This window comes from Prionailurus bengalensis, chromosome D4, assembly GCF_016509475.1.
Source record: "Prionailurus bengalensis isolate Pbe53 chromosome D4, Fcat_Pben_1.1_paternal_pri, whole genome shotgun sequence".
Lineage (NCBI taxonomy): Eukaryota > Metazoa > Chordata > Mammalia > Carnivora > Felidae > Prionailurus > Prionailurus bengalensis.
In genome coordinates, this window is record NC_057359.1 from 11,254,721 (window position 1) to 11,268,700 (window position 13,980).

At 49.0% G+C, this 13,980-nt stretch overlaps 1 protein-coding gene across 2 annotated transcripts in view; it reads left to right on the forward strand.

Moving 5' to 3' along the window:
* The first annotated feature begins 3,944 nt into the window (after nucleotides 1-3,944).
* PIP5K1B (phosphatidylinositol-4-phosphate 5-kinase type 1 beta) overlaps nucleotides 3,945-13,980 on the forward strand; it is a 318,684-nt gene continuing 308,648 nt past the window's right edge. The window contains exon 1 of one of the 2 annotated variants that reach the window (XM_043566259.1): nucleotides 3,945-4,095. The gene's annotated coding sequence lies outside the window, so the exon portion shown is untranslated. The remainder of the gene's footprint in view (nucleotides 4,096-13,980) is intronic. The other variant, XM_043566257.1, reaches the window with a different exon arrangement.

Consider the following 13,980-nt stretch of genomic DNA (forward strand, 5'->3'; position numbering starts at 1 on the left):
ATTCAAGAGTGTCTTGTTGTTTGCCCCCCTTTCTGTTTGTGACTATTTTTCCCCCTTCCCTCCCCCCACGGTCTTCTGTTAAGTTTCTCAAGTTCCACATATGAGTGAAAACATGATATCTGTCTTTCTCTGACTGACCTCTCTCGCTCGGCAAAATACCCTCCAGTTCCACCCACGTTACTGCAAATGGCAGGGTTTCGTTCTTTCTCGTTGCCAAGTAGTATTCCATTGTGTATATAAACCACATCTTCTTTATCCATTCATCAGTTAGTGGCCATTTAGGCTCTTTCCATGACTTGGCTGTTGTTGAAAGTGCTGCTATAAACATTGGAGTACATGTGCCCTTGTGTCCTTTGGATAAATTCCTAGTAGCGCTATTGCTGGGTCATAGGGTCGTTCTATCTTTGATTTTTTGAGGAGCCTCCACACTGTCATGTAGGTTTTTATATGGAACTAAGTTTTCAGCTCCTTTGGGTAAGGACCAAAGAACAGGACGGCTGGATCATACAGAAAGAGTGTGCTTCATTTTGCAAGACACTGTCAACTGTCTTTGAAAGTGGCTGTACTGCTCTGCGTCCCCACTAGTAATGACTCAGAGTTCCTGTCGCTCTACATCCTCGCCAGTGTTTGGGACCATCAGCGTTCTTCCGTCAGAAATTCGAATAGGTACGTAGAGCTATCTCGCTGCACGAACAATTTTCAAGGCTTCGCTTACATTAAGTCTACTGATGTTCTACTGGCCAAAGTAAATCGTACAGGTGAGCCCAAGGTGGGAGGGGACTACAAAATTGAAGAGAAAGGGCCTGGATAAAGGGAGGCCATTAATTGGAACCATTAAGGCATCAAATCTACCATAAGGAATCTGTGCCTATTTCTCACAGGGGAGTATTAAAGGGCAGTAAGATGTTGGACTAAAACCTAGAAGCAACTAGAAAAGTCACACTCGAAATTAGGTAAAACAATTAGATGAGCGCTTTCTAATTTTTAAATGTTTCCAAGCTTTCTGCCAAGTCGCTCTTGCTCTGATATTGATGTTGTTTTATTTCCATTAGAGGGTGACGTTCCCCAATTTCTGTTGATATCTACGGAGAGAGAGAATTGGGAAGAAATGCACGTCTCATGTAGGACCAATCACTATGCGGTCCCTTGTTCCATGAATTAATTCACAGTAATGATAATGTTAAGACTCTTGGCAGAGTTCCTTAGAATCCTGTTTAATAAGAGCTTTTTTTTTTTAATTTTTAAAAATGTTTTTATTTTTGAGAGAGAGAGAGAGAGAGAGCACGCGCATGAGTGGGGAAGGGGCAGAGAGAGAGGGAGACACAGAATCTGAAGCAGGTTCCAGGCTCTGAGCTGTCAGCACAGAGCCCGATGCGGGGCTCAAACCCACGATCATGACCTGGATGCTTGCTTAACCGACTGAGCCACCCAGGCACCCCAGTAAGAGTCAGCTTTCTAATGAGCCAGTGGGCAGTCTGCTTTGTGACTTCTCTCTGGAAACCTAAGGCTGCTGGCTCAACAGAAGGGAGGTACTAGGAAAGAAGGGCTGTGTTACACGTATATGCATGCATCTGTATGTAATGTGCGTGATCTCCTCTGATCCACCGTGACTTCAGTCCGGTTTTACCTGTTCTCACCTCCCCTGCATTCCCAGGAAACACTGAAAACGGACTTTACATTTGCCTTTCCCACTCTGGGAAGCAGCTTCGTTTTCCACTCCCTGGATTTCAGAGCGGCCAGAGGAGCAGAGAAGGGGAGACTGGGATCACCATTCCCAGATCCTAGCCAGCCTGCTACTTACGGCGGTGTGGTGCTGCCCCCTATGCAGGGATTCACTGCAGGCCGATGAAGGGTCCCTGGATCTGTTCTTCCTCCAGCGCCCCCTCTATCAACCCCAAACTGAACTTTGCTAATCCAGTGCCTCTGTTATTTCCTGTTCAGGCATTGGGAGTCAGGGAACCTGTTTTCTGGCTCTTGGGTCACTTAATGTCTTTGGATAGTAGTTTTCTCTTCTGCAAAGCGATCAAGCTGAACTAGATGTGTGTTCCTGCTCTGAACTTCAAAGAGTCTGCGATGCTAAGATAAAACCACGACAAAGTCAGGGCGCCTGGGCAGCTCAGCTGGTTAAGTGTCTGACTTTGGCCCAGGTCATGATCTCGCAGTTGACGAGTTCCAGCCCCGCGTCGGGCCCTGTGCTGACAGCTCAGGGCCTGGAGCCTGCTTCGGATTCTGTATCTCCCTCTCTCTCTCTGCCCTTCTCTCTCAAAAAGGAATTAAGCGTTAAAAAACATTAAAAAAAAAAAAAAGCCAGGACAAAGTCCCAGGATCCTCAACACGTGATGCCCTAAAACTCCCAGGAATGGCCAGACACATCTAGAGGAGGTAGGCTAGAAAAACTGTCCAAGAAATAATCGATATTTGCATTACCAAGGAATGACTATGCTCCATTCCGAGCTGATATTAAAACCATTACAAACTTACCCAAGGAAGGGGGGGGGAGAGGTACAAGAAGATTTCGAAACCAAAAAGAGGTGTTCATTTGCTGAGAGCTTAGGAAGCATCCTTTCAATCAGAAATTGTCTGTGACTCGCTAAGCCAGGGATATGTGAGGATAGGGGCCATGAAGTGCTTTTTCTCCAACGGAACGTATCCCACGTTTTACATCAGTGTTGGTTTTTGTTTTTTTTTTTTTTAAACAAGGAAAAGGAAGGAAATGATGAGGGTGAGAAATACCACTAGCTTCCATTCATCTGGGAAAGATCCGGTGGGTACCTTTCAGTTCCTATTAAGTAAATTCAGCTATCGTTTTCAAGACGGCCTTTTCCCCCAGAGCGTCCGTACACCTGTCCCCTACCCTCTCTTCTCTCCCCCAACCTCTGGTGAGACTGCAGGTGCCCCCACGCCCGCTCAGCGCCATCAACACGATGTGTCCCCTTCTCCCACCACAGCCCATCCCGCTCTTGACCTCTCGACGTCCCTCCAGCCTTCTCTCTCTCCCGGGACCCCTTCGCCAACCTACCCTACCTGTTGGGTAGTTCTGACTTCCTGGGGACTCCTGCTGTCATTGCAAGGGGGAGACACCGGCGCCTTGGAATCCTAGCTGTCCCTTCCTGGTGCAGGGGGCACCTGTGCTTAAACGCTGGCTTCGCGCAAGCACAGTCCAGCGGGCAGGCGACCGGGCGCTGCGGAGTTCAGCGGCCTGAGGCAGGCCGGGGGGTGGGGGGTGACCTCTCCGAAACACGGCTCTGTTTAGCGGGGCTCCAAGACTTTAGAACTGCCGAGGAGCCCGTGGCGAGCCCTGGAGAAACCCGCTAGACCTAGGGGCCCGCCCCGGCCCCGCTCTCAGTCCTAGGCACGCGGCGGCCGGACGGAGCGCCCGGTCCCTCCGCACCGACTCCCGCGCCCAGTCCGACCGCAGCGCAGGCTCCCGCCGCCGCCGCCGCCGCCGCCGCCGCCGCCGCCGCTGCAAACCGGTCTGCCTTCCCTGCAGGGCGTGCGGGGATGGAGCGAGGGGGTGGAGAGAAAAGGGGAAGAGCCTGGGCGGCCGGCGGGCGGGGCCTGCAGCCTCCCCGAGCCGCGGCAGCCGCCGCGCCGACTGCTCTCTCCGCGCCTCGCTCCGACTCAGGCGCGCACTGCGCCGGGACCCGCGCCCGCGCCCGAGCCCTGGGGGCGCCGCAGCTCCTCGGCTCCCGGCCCCCGAGCGCGCCGCGTTGAGGCCGCGCCGGGCAGTGGGGCTCCGGCTGCCGGGGCTTCGGCGGCCCGCTCGCCGCTCCGTGTGGCCGGAGGACTGGCGGGGAAGGAAGGGGAACGCGGGGACACACACACTCGCCGCGGCGCGCGCGCATTGCACACTCGCCGCCGCGCGCCCCCGCCGAGGCGCGTCCCGGGCGAGTTTGGCCCCGCGGCTCCGGCCCGGCACCTGCCGGCTCCGCGCGCCGCGCCCCGCCCCCGCCCGCGCCGACCCTCCGGCCCCTCCCGCCCCTCGCCGGCACAGATCTCCCGGCGCCGGGGGGGAAGCAACTACATCCCGACAACTTGCAGACTGTGGCGCAACTGGTCTCGACAGCAGAGGCGCCCGAATGCTGCCCGGGTGAGGTAAGTTTCCTGCGCGTCCCCGGCCCCTCCTCTCTAGACCCTCCTCCAGGGCTGGGGCTGGGGGTGCTCCGCGTCCTGACCAGCCCCGGAGGTCTCTCCACGTTCGCACTTTGTCGGCGTAGTGCTGGGGGTAGGGTGGAGGTTGTGCGTGGCCACCGAAGCGGGACCTTCATTCCGCTGGGGCCACGGCCGCGCGCTCCCCGCGAGCACCCACTAGCTCGCCGCCCGGATCCCCTCCGGCCGCAGTAACCCTCGGGGACCTCTCTGGGTTCACCTAAGGGGGAGCTCCCCCTCCCCCACCTCCCCCTTTTCGGAGGAACCGGCTGAGTTTGGCAACAGAAGGTGGGATCTCCCACCCTCCCCGGGCAATAAACAGAGGCGAACTTGTTAGGCGCCCCTGGGATCTCAAGAGGGGCTTGCGAGTCGGTGTTCTGGTCATTTCTGGCGCCGAAGCCGGATTGCACAGGTGCGGAACGGTTGCAGCCTATATGCAGCAGCCGACTTGGGCGTTTCGCGTTGTTCTCTCCCCCAGCCCCGTCAACGTGACGCTTCAGCAGCTGGGGCGAGGGGTGGGAATGTGGGGGCAACGGACAGGGAGAATGCCAGGGCTCGATATGCCAGGCCGGTGCCCGGAGTCGCCAAAACTGAAGACAACCAGTCTGCTTATCTCGCATCTATGCAGATGAGCCCGTTGTATTCTTATCCGCCCCCCCCACCCCCCACCCCTCACCGCCCCGGCTCCCTGGTCTCTGGTGCCCAGCATGGTCGGGTAGAAACCTGTTCCAGAGAAGTTGTTTGGATAGGCTGATGAATTCTTTCATCTGAGGTACTAAAATCAGGGCTCTCAACAAGGAAATGCTAGTTACTCTGATGCTTTTTAAAGGCAGAGTGTTGGATACTCCAAACACCCACCGACCCGGTCTTCGCAGGACCTTTTCAGCCTCCCAGGGGCCCGAGCTCTAAGGTGAATGACCCTTGAGAGACAGGTTGGGCCTCAGAACGTGTTAGTCTCCTGCAAAGAAAAAAAAAATCGGGTCTCCCCATCAGCACTCCTGAGCATGGGTTTGGGGATCCTCGGTTGCCCCTCCGGGGGAAAAGCATCCACCCAGACTTGTCTCTTTTCCCCGGAAGGGCTGAAGTGTTCTGCAGTTGTTGGAGAAAGGCCCAAGGGTTGGTTTCATCCCCCCTCTAATGTGATGAAGTAGAATAGCGTTCATGGAAGCTTCGGGCAGAGCATTTCCAGCTGAAAGGAAAAAAAGCCTTTCTCAGCCAAGCCCATGCCGGTGCACGTTCGTTGAGTGAGCCTTGCACCTAGTCTCGGTGCTGAGGGGAATGATGCATTCCATGCTCAGTAATGGGAGTGGAGACTTAGGAATACCGGGGAGAAAGCGGTGAAATCTGAGCCTCATGAATAATGACATCTTAGTTGAGAAAGAAGACTGTTCAGAACTGAATGGTAAAACCACATTACATTTTTGTCCAAATCAAGACTAGAGGAAATCTAATAATAATACCTTGCATTTTGAATCCGTGCCTTGTTGTTAGTGAATGTTTTTCAATGCTCATTCAATTCTAACCATTTCTGGGGGAGGCAGGGCAAAGATTATTAAGCACATACTCGCAGTGGGAACCTGAGGCCCACAGATTCAGGGACTTACCAAGGTAACAGGAGGCTGGAATTAGAGTCACAGCCACGTTCTCTGAAATACACCCCCCCCCCCCATCACCGTAGTGCTGGCTCTGAACTTTAAGGTTTTCACGATGGCCAGAGTGCTTCTGCATTTCTTGTGGTCTGTGCTGTCTCACTGTGAATCACTGTTCACATTTGACAGATGAGGAAACTGAGGTTTAGACCGGGATGGGACTTTTCCATGGTATCCTGCCTAAGCTAGTGGAGGTTACAAGATAACAGAGCTCTTGATGTCCCGTCCACCGCTTTGCAAATGATGCCATCATTGAGCTTCTGATGGCGATGAGGGGACATCACGGATACCGCAGTACATTGGGGGACTATTAACCATGTCTGCTGGTGACCTGAGTTCTAGTTCAGTCACTCTTTTTGGCTGTGTGACCCCGGGCCAAATCATACCACCTCTGAGCTTCAAGTGTCCCACATGCACAGTAAGAAATTAAAAATGAATTATTTTTCTCTTTCTAGTCTCAGCATTTTATAATGCTTATTGATGTGTTTTTAATCCATCTGATCATTTTCTCTAGGGGAAAGAAAGTTTTTTCACCCTGCCTTGAGTAAGGGATTTAGCTAATTATCTCTTCCCCTTGTAATTTACTCCCCCTTCCCACTGACCACGTCCCACTTAGGGGGAGAAAATTCCGAGGGCACTTTAAATTTAGCATCCGTATTGTTTAGTGTTACTATTTGACTTGGAAATATCCTGCTGGGCTGATCTACTGTAAAACACATATTAAGATTCACCTGGCTATCCCAGTCAACTCATACCTTTAGTACATTTTTAGCTTTGGAGTTTGTATGTAGTAACACTCAAGAAATAGCTGTTGAATGAAGGGGGTGAATGAAATCACTCATAAGGAAAGCACATGCTGTGAAACAAAGCAAGTGTCTCGCCATGTAAATTCCCAACATCTGCTGACCCATAAGGTAATTTACCTACAGGAGGTGCGCCTCCTGAAGCTGGCAGAGACAGGTGCCTGTTACTCTCCTTCCTGAATACATCATATAAAGAAGAGTTTTTCTTTCTCCACGTAGGCAATAGACTCACGTTGTCTCTGTCATGCTCTTTTGCTCCCCTTTCCCTCCCTTAGTTGCTAGTAATGGGTAGCTGGCTGTGCATTGCTAGACATTGACTTACGCCCTTTTGTAAGAGTCTTGAGATGGAGAAACCTACCACTTTTTTTTTTTTTTTGAGTAAGTTTCAAGCAGCTGCTAATACTGGCTAGAGGTTTCACAGAGGAAACCTAATTAACAAAACCAACCTAGTTTCTGTTCCCTTTAAGGGTCCTCTTTCCACCCCTCCTTCCCATATACATAGAAGTTGTGTTTTTATTTTCAGAAGAATGATGAAGAATTAGAATGGTTCTTAAATATTAACAGATCCAGCCATTGGGATTGAGGTGTATGTCTTCGTGATAAAGAATTTAAATGTTAAATAGTTCAGAGACTTGTCGCTTTTACGGGTAAGACAACTGAGGCATCGAGAGGTGAATTGGCTTACTCAGGGTCCCACCTATGTTTCGCAAGAATTCTTAGGAAGGTTCACATTTAAGGTTGTGCTGGGGGTTCTGTGGTGAAGGTGCATTCTTGATTTTTAAAAATCATGGAGATTAACAGAAAACTTCTCTCTCTTTTTTTTTTTAAGGTTTTATTTATTTTTGAGACAGAGAGAGACAGAGCATGAACGGGGGAGGGGCAGAGAGAGAGGGAGACACAGAATCTGAAACAGGCTCCAGGCTCTGAGCCATCAGCCCAGAGCCTGACGCGGGGCTCAAACTCGCAGACCGCGAGATTGTGACCTGAGCTGAAGTCGGACGCTTAACCGACTGAGCCACCCAGGCGTCCCAGAAAACTTCTCTTTACTAGTAATAGTAAACTGTCATAATTTTAAATGATTTAGTATGGAGATTTGTAAATTTCTTATCCAAGCAGACACCATTAGAGAGAAAATGTTTGTCTGTTTTCATCTATTCACTCTCATTTTCCTGACGTATGTAGAACATCAGACTCAGAATTAATACTTTGTTCCAACCAGTGCTTGAAGAAAGGGAACAGTTGGAATAGAAATACAAATGTATGGTGGTTTTCCAGGCTTCTCTTCCTGGTAAATAAAACCAGAAGCCAAAGGTGGCATTGCTGTAGAGCCAGTGAAGTCATAAATATGTATACGTTTAATTTGCATTTTCATTTTGCTTGTACTTCAGTTAAATGGGAGTCCGAAGTTTGATATCCTGGGGGGAAAACTACATTTTTTTTTTTTTACTATGGCTAGAACCTTCATTAGCTACACTGTAAAACATCAAGTCCTAAATGTATTTGTTGCCGAAATGTGTTCTTTGTATCAAGTGTATTAACCAGAGTTGGAAAGAGTGCTTTCTTTTTTAGAAGCTGCCCAGTTAGAACTGTACATTATGTAGCTCAGCTGTTCATTTGTGGATTCATGTGTGGCAATTCTCAATGCAAGGAAAATTAGGGAGGAAACCTAGCCTTCGGTTTTATTTAATATTTTTCTTTTTGAAAAAAAACCATCTAAACCTAAGTTTAGTGATGAAATTTTTGAAATACTGTATAGAAAACCATTGGCTGCCATTGATGAAGTATTTTATTCAGCCAGGCTCCTTTCAGTATAAAAGATGAGGCCCGAGAAAACAGGCTTGATTTTGTGCATTCCAGTTACAATCGTAGCTACTTCTGTCTGGTTTTGCAGGAGGTGTATAAAGGAGACCGTGATAGAGGAACATACAGGAATTGTACTCACAGGAGGTTACTCCTGGGTAAGGTGTATTTGAAATACGGATAATAATCGGCACGTGGTTACATGTTGACTCAGCCGGCAGCGCCTTGGCATTATTTTAAGTTACAACTTGTACTTGAATGGAGAGCTACGCAAAGTATGTGTCCTTCTGGTCCAAAGTCTTCTGTGTTGTTTATGGGAATGAATGAACGACAGGTGTGCAGTGTGTGTTTGGGGAGTTTACAATGTGGGCGAGCAACTTCTGGAGACCTACTTGTTTTCTCTAAGAGTTTTAAAAAGGCACTTGCAAAATTGTGATGAACTGCAAAGCATTGAGTGGACACGGTTGCTTCCACTAAAAATGGGCGAATGTGTATTTCAGTAGAGGTTCTGCAGGCAAGGGTTGGACTTTCAGGCACGGAGGCGAGTGGGCTAGAAAGTAGAATTATCTTGAATCGGAGCTCAAGTTCTGGGATGAAAGATAGGACTGTAAAAAAAAAATATTTGGTAAGAACGAGGTGATATTTAAGCTTTTCCGTCCAGATCTGGATCTTTGGTCCTAACATTTGTTGATAAAGTAGGAAACGAAAACACTGGAGCGATGAAAAGCAATGTTATGACCTGCTTGAGGGAGTAGTAAGCCTTTCATGCGTGTTGAGCTAATATTTATCAGTGGGAAAGGTTGGGCACCAGGTTTTTTTTTTGTATTCTTGGAACTTAGCACAGGGCTGGCAGATAGTAGGGGTTTAATAAATGGGTAGTGAATGATGTATGCATTCAGACAAATAATGCTCTTCACACCTCTGGGATGTTTTCATAATTATTGTAATGATTTTATTTTTTTCAGACGATTTAAAAAACATCAGTAGTTTCAGCAGTTGATAGGGGTCCTTCATTTTTCATCCCATGCAGTGTTTATTCACCAGACCCAAACGTTTTAACCAGCATGCCTGGGAATGATTTTTTTTTTTTTTTTTTTTTACTTCTAACCTGGATATAAAATGTGCCCTTTCTTTTATTATTTACAAGTACCAGATTGACATATTTTTAAAGCACCTGGAGTGGGTTAGTAGTGAGTTTGGTTCAGGTACACAGGTAAGAATGGACTTTCTCTAAGTTGTTGTGTTTTTTTTTTCTTTAATGTTTGTTTATTTTTGAGAGCGAGCAAGAGGGTGAGTGAGGGAGGGGTAGAGAGAGAGGGAGAAACAGAGTCTGAAACACGTTCCAGGCTCTGATCTGTCAGCACAGAGCCCAACGCGGTGCTTAAACTCAGTATGAGATCATGACCTGAGCCAAAGACGGACGCTTAACTGACTGAGCCACCCAGGTGCCCCAAGCTTCTCTAAGTTAATGGATTTAAGCGTGCCTCTTCTTGGGACTTTGGCCTTCTATGATCATCTGACCTAAAGAGAACCTTCTTCCTCTGTCTTCTTCACTTCTCACAATGGATACTTGTACATGTATGTGTTTCACTTGTTTTTCTACCTCCTTTGCCCAAACTCCCGCTCAACTGAAGAGTAGAAACTCCTTGGGGCGCCTGGGTGGCTCGGTCTGGTAAGCGTCCGACTTCAGCTCAGGTCGTGATCTCGCGGTCCGTGCGTTCGAGCCCCGCGTCGGGCTCTGTGCTGATAGCTCAGAGCCTGGAGCCTGTTTCAGATTCTGTGTCTCCCTCTCTCTCTGCTCCTCCCCTGTTCATGCTCCGTCTCTCTCTGTCTCAAAAATGAATGTTAAAAAAAAAAAAAAAAAGTAGAAACTGCTTGAGGGCAGAAGTCCTGGTTGTTTCACACGATTTCTCAAGTATTTGGTACATAGTAGGTGCCTGCTTGGTATTTGAATGAATCAATGAGTCCCATCCGTGCTGTGCAGATGAACTGGACCACCTCTGAGGGCACTGGAGTCGAACAGGTGCAGCTCCAAGACAGCTCTTAAGCACTAGCTGTCGTGGCTCCACGGGAATGCCGAGTCCTCCTTGGGGAGGAAACAGAGCTTGCTTAGGTGACTAGACTATGGCTTCAGTATGAAGCAAGGTCTCTGTTTCGAGAGTTGAGTTATTATTCCTTTCTCTTCACTCAAAAATGAACGGCAGCAAACTGTTAAGAACTTCTCAACCACGAAACCAAACATTCCAAAACTGTTAAACCAGGGCCTCAACATCCCTAACTCCTAAGTACATGCAGTGCCTACCTAAGACAGCTTGTGATCGTCTACGGGGCAAGTCCTGGGACCCTTGAGGTGAAAACTTCTCAAGGCTCAGCTGATGTTTCTTTTTTTTTTTTTTTAATTTTTTTTTTTAACGTTTATTTATTTTTGAGACAGAGACAGAGCATGAATGGGGGAGGGTCAGAGAGAGGGAGACACAGAATCTGAAACAGGCTCCAGGCTCTGAGCTGTCAGCACAGAGCCTGACACGGGGCTCGAACTCGCAGACTGCGAGATCATGACCTGAGCCGAAGTCGGCCCCTTAACCGACTGAGCCACCCAGGCGCCCCTTGGATTTTTTTTTTATATATATATAGAAAGTATTTTTTAAGTTTTTATTTTTTAAGTTTCAGTATTTTTAAGTTTATTTATTTTGAGGGAGAGAAAGCACACTTGGGTGGGGGGGGGGGTGCAGAGAGAGTGGGAGAGAGAGACACCCAAGCAGGCTCTGTGCTAACAGCACAGAGCCCAGACGCCGGGCTCGATCTTACAAACCATGAGATCGTGACCTGAGCCAAAATCCAGAGTCAGGTGCTTAAGCAGCTGAGCCATCCGAGCACCCCAAAAGCTCTTGATAGTCATGGCCCTGCTAAGTGATGGGTCCTGCCAGGACTGGGAGACAGACCAGGGTATCTAGGTGATGAAGGGTGAGCCATGCTCTTTGTATAACTTAGGTTTGGATGTGACTCCAGGAGGATAGCAGGTAAAGGAATGATTCCATGAGCTGATGGTTGTCTGGGAAGAGGAGACTGGCGGTGTTCTGACAATTTCCAGGGTATTTCAAGCCTGTTCAACATGCTAGAGATTGGCGGAACACCTGGCCCAGACTCTGCCGCTGCTGTGGGGCGTGCAAAAAAGTATAACCATGGTGTGGCTCAGCTCAACCAAGAACTTAACGTATCCCAGGCACCTGTGATGTGAAGTGCTCTTTCTTGGATCTGCATCGTGCACCTGAAGGCGGGCCCAGCATCCCTGTTAACAGTGGAGGACAGGGAAACCTGTTCGGATGATCACAGGCTCATGAGCACCGAACCAGTAAGAGTGGGGCTAAGGTTCCAGTCACGGCTTTTTTGACTTAAAAATTTTTTTTAATGTTTTTATTTATTTTTGAGGGAGAGAGAGACCGAGCATGAGCAGGGGAGGAGCAGAGAGAGAGGGAGACATAGAATTTGAAGCAGGCTCCAGGCTCCGAGCTGTCAGCCCGGAGCCCGACGCGGGGCTCGAACTCACGAGCTGGGAGATCATGACCTGAGCCGAAGTCAGACACTTAGCCGGCTTAGCCGACTGAGCCACCCAGGCGCCCCGCGGCTTTTCTGACCTGAAAGCCCACATGCTTTTCTCCGCTTCGCGCTGTTGCGCCACGAAATGAAGTTTTGGGGGAAGAGCTTGAAAAAGGAAGACACAAGTGAATCTAGAAGTTGTTTCTCCCACCTGAGCCTCTCTATGAGCTCCAGATTACATAATTAACATTATGGACTTCGTGCCTGGGTATCTCAAAGGCACCTCAGATTTGACTCGTCTGAGACCAGGAGGCTGGTCTCTCTCCATCCCTGGTCCTCTCATGCGGTTCCTTAGCTCTGTGATGGGCCCTGCCATCCACCAGGTCACACGAGGCCGACATTCAGGAGCCGTCCTTGACCCCAGGGCATCCAACCCGTCCCGTTTCTGTTGCTTTTGCTTCCTGTGAACATCTCCCCCGCCCGTCTGTTTCTCATTGTTCCTGCTGATTCCGTCCTAACCTAGCTTCTCATCCCTCCTCTGGACTCTAGCCAGAGCCTCCCCGGGCCCCTGAGTCCTCTCTGGCCCTCCCCTCGTCCATCACCCGGCTGCAGCCAGGCCAGTCGAGGTGGCCTAGACTGTGCCGGCCGAATTCTTGTTGCCCACGCACGTCCTTGTCCTCAGGGAAGCAGACACATCCTGGCCTCTGTGGATCTCCGGGTAGGTGGGCTGGTGAACTCCCGCATAGCCTCTCAGGACTTGCTCTTCCACGCTAATCTCTGCCCGTGGCTTTTCAGTTGCTCAGTCACAGTTGAACCGTGAGTAAAAGACCGGTATTAATCTGTCTTAGTTCAGGCTGCTGTCACAAAGTACCACAGACGGTGCGGCTTAGAAACAACAGTGGGTTATTTCCCACAGTCCCGGAGGCTGCAGTCACAGATCAGGGCACCAGCCCGGTCCGGGTTGGGTGAGGTCCCTTTTCTGGTTGCAGACTTCTGACTTCTTGGACCCTGACTTGGTGGAGAGAGGATGAGGGGGCTCTCTGGGATCTCTCTTCCTCAGGACACTAATCCCGTTCATAAGGGCCCCAATCTCAATAACAAATCCTTTCCCGAAGGCCCCACCTCTTAGTACCATCACACTGGTTTAGGATTTCAGTATATGAATTACAGGGAACCCAAATATCGAGGCCATCGTACAAGCCTTTATGACCATGTCATTGCCCTTTAAGAAATCATTCTGTGTTGAAACCCCGCATCCAGAGACCTACAACCAACAAATACAGTCAAAAGAAACGTGTCATGAGAGAAAAGTGTACTACACGAGATGTGTTCTGGTATTTTCGGAGATGTTCCTTCCCGCTTTAACTTAAGAGCCTGTCCTGTTACACGGGATCGGTAAATTGCAGTGATGAAACACCGCCTTTATACGGGGGTATTGTCTCTATTTTTTCTTATGAGCCTCATCCCAAAGTTCGCACTGACTTATTTTAGCAAGACCCTGAATACTGTAAGAAAAAACGAACCCGGCTTTAAAAATATGTTAAGAACCATTTGACAGTGTTTTTTATTTTTTTCCTGCCTGAAATTCACGGAGACTTTGAGACTGCCCATTTTAATTGCCTCTCCAATCACAAAAGGAAAGGAGCTTAAGCCAGAGAACCCTGGGCTACTCAGACCTCTTAGACAGGCTGTTTTGCTTCTGGAGTGAATTTCCTGATGGCTAAGAGTTTGCTTGCTCCTTGAAGTCTCTTAATCTGTCACATCTAACATTTGCATGGAACATTCCCGCAAAGTTGTCACAACCTTCCCCAGTTCTTAAGATTATACAGAACAGAGTGTGTCTTTTGTGCTATAATAAAGTGATAGCTTTGGATCTATTCAGGGTTGCGAAGCTCTTTGCCCTGTACCAAACAGCCCCACTCTACCATCTTTGAAAATTGCATCTGCCTTTTCTTGGAAAAAAAAAATTGTTTTGGCCCTTTTTCTGTGACTTTCAGCAGTGATTGCCCCTTCATTCGTTGTTTGCTGTTGAGAATCTGTTG